Here is a 7,993-nt window from a genome sequence, read left to right on the forward strand (position 1 = left end):
TCCTGTCTCAAAAAAAAAAAACAACAAACAAATAAACAAACAAAAAAAACAGAAAGAAAAAAGCTTAGACTTTGATCCAACAATTCCACTGCAAGGAATTGTTTTTCTGTGAATATACTGCACATAAAGCAAGGACTGAGGATGTAAAGAGCTCACTGAGGTATTGTTTGTGATAACAAATGACCACATACAGCATAGACATCCATCCATACAATACGGAAATGATGTAATAAACACCATGGAAAGAATGTAGCATTCTTTGTGCTTTTGAGCCACTTCCAAATATCTTATTAAAATAATTGTGTGCCTTTTTAAAAAAATTAGATATATGTATTCCTAGACATGAGTATTCATATTTTCATAGAGACCCTGTCTCTACAAAAATAAAAATAATTAGCTGGGCATGATGGCGGTGTGTGCCTGTGGGCCCAGTTACTTGGGAGGCTGAGGCAGGAGGATCACTTGAGCTTGAGCCTGGGAATTTGAGGCTGTAGTGAGCCAAGATCGTGCCACTGCACTCCAGCCTGGGCAGCAGAGCGAGACTCCATCTCAAAAAAAAAAAAAAAAAAAACACACACTTATGGAAGGATGCACAAGGGACCGTTAAAATAGTCATGACTTGTGGGGAGGTGGCGTTGCAGGTCAGTGATAAAAGTGAGATTTGATTATTTATTTATTTATTTCTGTGTTTATTTTTCAGATAGGGTCTTGCTCTGTCACCCTGGCAGGCTGCAGTGCGATGGCACTATCATGGCTCACTGCAGCCTCCAGCTTTGAGGCTCAAGTAATCCTCCCACTTCAGCCTCTTAAGTAGCTGGGACTATAGGCGTGCACCACCTTGCCCAGCTAATTTTTTATTTTTTATAGAGATGAGGATTCTCCATGTTTCTCTGGGCTAGTCTCGAACTCCGAGGCTCAACGGATCCTCCCACCTCGGCCTTTCAAAGTGCTGGGATTACCGGCGTAAGCTACTGTGTCCAGCTGATTTTTATAATGTATCTTCCGGTGCTGTTTGAAAATTTTACCATGTGGTTGTATTATCTATTCAGGACGCTGAGGTGGGAGGATTTTAAAAAACTTTTTAAGAACTAACTACAAATAAAGAGATGCTACTGAAACAGTAGCTTCAGCGGGAAGGCAGTGATTTGGAGCACGTGTGGGTGGAGCACAGGCCCGGCGTCGTATTTCTAGGTGATCCTAATGGGTCTTGACACCTTCACCTAATTAAAGTGGGCGAGCACAGAGGTGTCTGCTGGTTCTCGGAGTGCATCTGTCACTGGTCCCGCCACAACGGGAGGCTAGCATGCTGAGCATGTGGAATGCGGAGCCTCGGCCCTGCAGCCTAGGCAGCTGGAGTTCAGACCGCTGGTTCCCGGATCAGCTCCCAGCTCACTAGGCTTCTTGCTATGACAGATACAGGGCAGCACAGTGTTCAGCCTCCAGCTTCCAGGCAGCCCACCTGCCCTTTCTGTGCTGTAAATGCCTCCTCCCAGGTTCATGGAGTGGCTACCGTGCCTTGAAGCCCACCTGTGTCCAGTCTAATGTGATGGTCATGAGTGTAGGCTCAGAGGGCAGAGAGAAGCACCTTGGAGACCTGCTTTAGGCCGGGCGCGGTGGCTCACGCCTGTAATCCCAGCACTTTGGGAGTCTGAGGCGGGCGGATCACCTGAGGTCAGGAGTTCGAGACCAGCCTGGCCAACATGGTGAAATCCCATCTCTACTAAAAAATACAAAAACTAGCCGGGCTTGGTGGCATACGCTTCTAATCCCAGATACTCGGGAGCTGACACAGGAGAATTGCTTAAACCTGGGAGGCGGAGGTTGCAGTGAGCCGAGATCATGCCATTGCACTCCAGCCTGGACGACAGAGTGAGACTCCATCTCAAATTAAAAATAATAATAAGAAAAACCCTGCTTCAACCACTTACTGTGCAGCCTTGAGAACCGTACCCAGTTTTTCTGAGCCCTTGTTTCCTCATTGGTAAGATAGAGTTAATAATATCTCTCTCTCCAGGCGCTGTAAGAATTAAATGAGGTCATTTGTAGGAAGAATTCATCAAATATCAATTATTTATTTCATGAACAAACCTTTATCAGGCACGCTAGTAGGTGCCAAATCCCCTGCTAGGAGCTGGAGATTTAAAAAATTATTTATTTATTTATTTATTATTGAGACAAAGTCTTGCTCTGTCACCCAGGCTAGAGTGCAATGGCATGACCTCTGCTCACTGCAGCTTCTACCCCCCGGGGTTCAAGTGATTCTCGTGACTCAGCTTCCTGAGTAGCTGGGATTACAGGTGCCCGCCACCATGCCTGGCTAATTTTTGTATTTTTTTGGGGAGACAAAATGAAAGAAAACATTGGGTTTCACCATGTTGGCCAGGCTGGTTTTGAACTCCTGACCTCAAGTGATCCTCCTGCCTCAGCCTCCCAAAGTGGCTGGGATTACAGGTGTCAGCCACCACACCTGGCCAAAATTTTTTTTTTAAGGGCTGGGCAAGATGGCTTCTGCCTGTAATCCTAGCACTTTGGGAGGCCTAGGTGGGAGGACCCCTTGAGCCCAGGAGTTTGAGGCTGAAGTAAGATATGATTGCACCACTGCACTCCAGCCTAGGTGACAGAGCAAGACCTGTCTCTAAAAAAGAAAAAAACAGTGACGTGGTTTTTGCCGTTAAGTAATTCACAGTCTAACAGAAAAGGGGTAATATATAATATTAATAGTTTTTTAAAAACAATCCCAGAAAAAAACTCTCCCAGATTTATCATCTTATTTAATTTCATTACAATCCTCTGAGGTAGCTATTATTATTCGTATTTTATACACGAGGAAATGAAGGTCCAGAGAAAAGTGGAGCAGTGCACTGGAAGGTAAAGGAAGTTAATTGGCTAACAGAGAAGAGAAGTCTCTGGGGTTCTCTGGTGACGTTAACACACTCTTTCAAGGCTACTTTAAGCAATTTTTTTTAATGGAGGAAATTTGACATAGGGATCCAGGGGCCTCATGTAATGCCTGTCATCAAAGTGCAGACAATGTAGCCAGCCCTCCCCCAGGAAAAATAGGAAGTAGGACAAAGTTAGTATTTTTTGCATCTAAGCCAGGCCTGTCTTTCCTTCTTTCATCATTGCCTCCTTTTGTTCATCTGCCTCTTTCTTCATCGTCAATCTGTCTTCAGAGCACAGGGCAGAAAATGACCATCCTTGACTCAGATACATACCATCTCCATGACTGATACATACCACCTCCATGGAGGAGACCAGCCCAGATAGCAACAGGACTCCTCCAAGGAAAGACAATCTGGTTGGCCCAGTCTGGACCATGTGTTTACTTCTTGACCAATCAGCTATGGCTAGAAAGTCAAGTAGCCTGCTCATTGGTGGAGCAGGTAATCTTCAAACAGGAGGGTCTGGGTGGCTGTGTCCACCCTGGGAACCTCCAGAAAAACAATAAATTTCAATAAACAGAGCAAAAGGGGTGTCCAAAAAAGGACTTCCTGAAGAAGATGACATTGAAGCTTTTCCCCAAACGCTTGTCTTTTCTTCATTAAATCTATAATTTCCAAAGCACTTAAGTTATGTAGAATGTCTTATTTAGGTCAGCAAATGTTACCTTGAAAAATGAGAAAATGAGAGAGAAAAAATAAAAACAGCCCTGGCCACTTTTCAATGCCTTTTTATATAAAAGTACAATTATCCAATATGTCCCTGAAGGAATAGAGCTGGTATGCACTAACGAGTGTTCCCTAAAAAGATATGTCCACTTCCTAACCTCACGTACCTGGGAATGGACTCTTATTTGGAAATACAGTCTTTGCAGATGCAATTAAGTTAAGGATCTCAAGATGGAAGCATCCTGGATTATCCAAGTGGGTCCTAAATCCAATATCTATTGTCCTTATAAGAGAAAACACTGGGAAATTTAAGATACACAGTCACGGGGGAGAAAGCCATGTGAACTCACGTGTAGACGGAGGCAGAGACTGGAGTGATAGTTTACAAGCTGAGGAACACCAAAGATTGCTTCAACCACCAACAGCTGGGAGAGAGGCATGGAACAGATTCTCCCTCGGACCCTCTAGAAGAAAGGAACCCTTCCAAACCCTTCCCACACCTTGATTTCACATTTCTGGCCTCCAGAACTGTGAGAAAATAAATTTCTATTTTTTTTGTTTGTTTGTTTTGAGACAGAGTTTTGCTCTTGTTGCCCAGACTGGAGTGCAATCGTGCGATCTCGGCTCACCACAACCTCCACTTCCCAGGTTCAAGCAATTCTCCTGCCTCAGCCTCCTGAGTAGCTGGGATTACAGGCATGCGCCACCACACTCTGCTAATTTTGTATTTTTAGTAGAGACGGGGTTCCTCCATGTTGGTCAGGCTGATCTCAAACTCCCAACCTCAGGTGATCCACCCGCCTGGGCCTCCCAAAGTGCTGGGATTACAGGCATGAGCCACCACGCCCGGCCCAGTTTCTGTTGTTTTAAGCTGCCCATTTTATGGTAAGTTCTCACAGCAGCAACAGCAAACTAACACAGGTATCAGTACGTGCCTTCCCAAACAGCCATGGTGCTCAGGACACATGTAGCGCATGCCCCTTCAAAGGACAGCCAGCTCAGAATGAGACACTTCATGGGGGCCAGGTCTCCAATCACAGGAATGGAACCCCCACAGCCCTGTCTGTGTTACTGGAAGTTACCCTACCCTGCCCTGCCTATAGCTGATTGGTCAAAATTAGGCACTTGACCTAAGCCAGCCAATCTGGGTTTTCCCTGAGGATTCTTCTAGCCAGGAATAAGTCATTCATTCTCTTGTGGTTGGTGACAGAAATCTTAAGATGGGGACCTGGTGCATGGAAGCACCTGTGTTTCCTGGTGCATGGAAATAAGAGTCTGTAGTATGAGGGAGTGAAGGCATAGCGAAAAGGAACAAGATGGATGACTTGGAGACTCTGAGATCCTTGAGACCACACTCTCTCTCCCTCCCCTTCCCGTGACCTGGGTGAACCGCCCATTTTGCATCCCATGAGCCAATACAGTTTTCTGGTTTTGGTTTAAGCTGATTTGAGTTAGCTTTCCACCACTTGTTGCATATATTTTGGTGGCAGTGCTTGAAATCTACCCTCTTAGCAGATTTCCAGTACCTATTACAGTATTATTATGATAGTCCTCATGTGGTGTATTACACCTCAAGAGGTAATTGAGGTGTAATATACCACATGAGGACTATCATTATAATAGTGTATCAGGTCAGGCTCAGTGGCTCATGCTTGCGATCCCAGCACTTTGGGAGGCCAAGGCGGGTGGAGCACTTGAGGTCAGGAGTTCTAGACCAGCCTGGCCAACATGGTAAAACCTCATTTCTACTAAAAATAACAATAATAATAATAATAATAATAATAATCCAGGCATGGTGGCGGGTGCCTGTAGTCCCAGCTACTCAGGAGGCTGAGGCAGGACAATTGCTTGAACTGGGGAGGTGGAGGTTGCAGTGAGCCGAGATCATGCCATTGCACTTCAGCTTGGGCAACAAGAGCGAAACTTCATCTCAAAAAAAAAAAAAAATTACTGTATGAATATACACATATTCATCCTACATAACTCCAACTTTACATTCTTTGACCACCATCTCCCCACCTCCCCACCCCTGGGAGATAAATAAATAATTTTATTTATCTTTCTAAAATTCCACATATATGTGAGATCATGCGGTGTTTTTGTTTCTGTGTCTGGCTCATTTCACTTGGCATAATGTCCTCCAGGTACCCTTCCACAGAGGGTAGGAAGTCCTTTTTAAAGGCTGAATAATATTCCCATTTAAATAATACAATACTTGAGGGAGCTATAGTGCAGCTACATTTTGGACACTGTGTGGGTCTCTGTGAACATTTACCTGTGGGGCCTATCCAAATACCACTGAATGTTCACTTTGAAGGGAACTATTTGTGTAAGGCACAAATTCTCACAGTGTGAGCTGGAAAACACTGATCACACGGATTTTTTTGTGTGTCACATGTTGTAGTAATGCATTTGTTGCTCAGACCGCCATGACACAACATTGTAGACTAAGTGGCTTACGCAGCAGATTTTTTTTTTCTTGCAGTTCTGGAGGCTGGAAGTCCAAGGTCAAGGTGCTGGCCAATTCACTTTCTGTGACTTAATCTCTTCCTGGCTTGCAGATGGCTGCTTTCTTGCTATGTCCTCTCCTGGCCTTTCCTTGGTGCACGTGCAGAGAAAGAGAGTGAGCAGACACTCTGGTGTCTCTGCTTTTTAAAAATCTTTTTAGACACAGAGTATTGCTCTGTTGCCCCGGCTGGAGCAGCAGATTGGTGCAATCTGTTGCACCAAGATTGTGATACAACCATAGTTCACTGCAGCCTCAACCTCCTGGGCTCAAGTGATCCTCCTGCTTCAAGCTCCAGAGTAGCTAGGACTACAGGTGCATGCCACCATGTCCAGTTAATTAATTTTTTTCTTTTTTTGTAGAGATGTGGTCTTGCTATGCTGCCCAGACTGGTCTCGAACTTTTGGCCTCAAAAGATCCTCCTGCCTTGGCCTCCCAAAGTGCTTGGATTTCAGGCGTGAGCCACCAAGCCCAACCTGGTGTCATCACTTCTCTCTTTTTTTTTTTTTTTTTTTTGAGATGGAATCTTGCTGTTGCCCAGGCTGTAGTGCAGTGGCATGATCTCAGCTCACTGCAGCCTCCACCTCCTGGGTTCAAGCAATTCTCCTGCCTCAGCCTCCTGAGTAGCTTGGGATTACAGGCACCTGCTATCACACCTGGCTAATTTTTGTATTTTTAGTAGAGATGGGGTTTTGCCATGTTGGCCAGGCTGGTCTCAAACTCCTGACCTCTTGATCTGCCCACCTCAGCCTCCCAAAGTGCTTGGATTTCAGGTGTGAGCCACCAAGCCCAACCTGGTGTCTCTTCTTATAAGGACACAAATCCTATCAGATCAGGGCCCCACCCTTTTGACCTCAATTCACCTTAATTACTTTCTTAGAGGCTCCATCTCCAAATATAGCCACATTGGGGTTAGGGCTTTAATATATGAATTTGGGCTGGGGGGAACAAACAGTTCATCGCAAGTAGTCAGGACGAGTAATGGCAGCTGCAGTAATAAAACATCCCACCATATCAATGGCACACATTACAGTTCCATGCAAGTGTGTGGCAGTCAGCCTTCCACACGGTGCTTCGAGGGTTCAAGCTCTTTCCATCTGTGGCTCTGACTTCCTCATCCCCATGGGTCCACTCTACTCAGCTGGCAGACAGGGAAAGCGAGTGAAGCATTGTATGGGGTGTGTGTACGAGGCAGGCCTGGAAGAGGTGCCTGTCACTTCATCTCCTGTCCCACTTGCTAGAACTCTATCGTGTGGCTGGATTGAACTGCAAGGGAGACTGTCTATCTGGGTATCTGGAATAAGGAAGTGGATTGAGTGAACTGCTAGCCAATCTGTGCCACCATGGTGGAGAAGAGTTTGTGGTTAAATTGACTTAGGAAAAGTTGTTTTTAAAACAGTTAGATGGGGGCTGGGTGTGGTGGCTTACACCTGTAATCCCAGCCCTTTAGAAGGCTGAGACGGCAGGATTGCTTGAGCCCAGGAGTTTGAGACCAGCCTGGGCAACATGGCGAAACCCCGTCTCTACAAGAAATACAAAAAAATAGCCAGGTGGGTGGCGGCGCACACCTGTAGTCCCAGCTACTTGGGAGGCTGAGGCAGGAGGACCCCTGAGCCCAGGATGTTGAGGCTTTGGTGAGCTGTGATCATGCCACTGCACTCTAGCCTGGGCAACAGAGTGAGACTCTGTCTCAAAAAACAAAAACAAAAAGACAAAACAAAACAAAACAACCCAGTCAGATGAATTACCTTACTGTGGAACATCTTAGCTCCTTTAGTGAACTATTGTGCATTGTGAATTGCTAAGACGGCAGGGAGTGAATGGTGTTTCTCATCCTGACTTAAAGACTAGCCCTGTTTTGCTCAAAGAGCTTCTTGTG

Source organism: Pan troglodytes, chromosome 18, assembly GCF_028858775.2.
Source record: "Pan troglodytes isolate AG18354 chromosome 18, NHGRI_mPanTro3-v2.0_pri, whole genome shotgun sequence".
Taxonomy (NCBI): Eukaryota; Metazoa; Chordata; class Mammalia; order Primates; family Hominidae; genus Pan; species Pan troglodytes.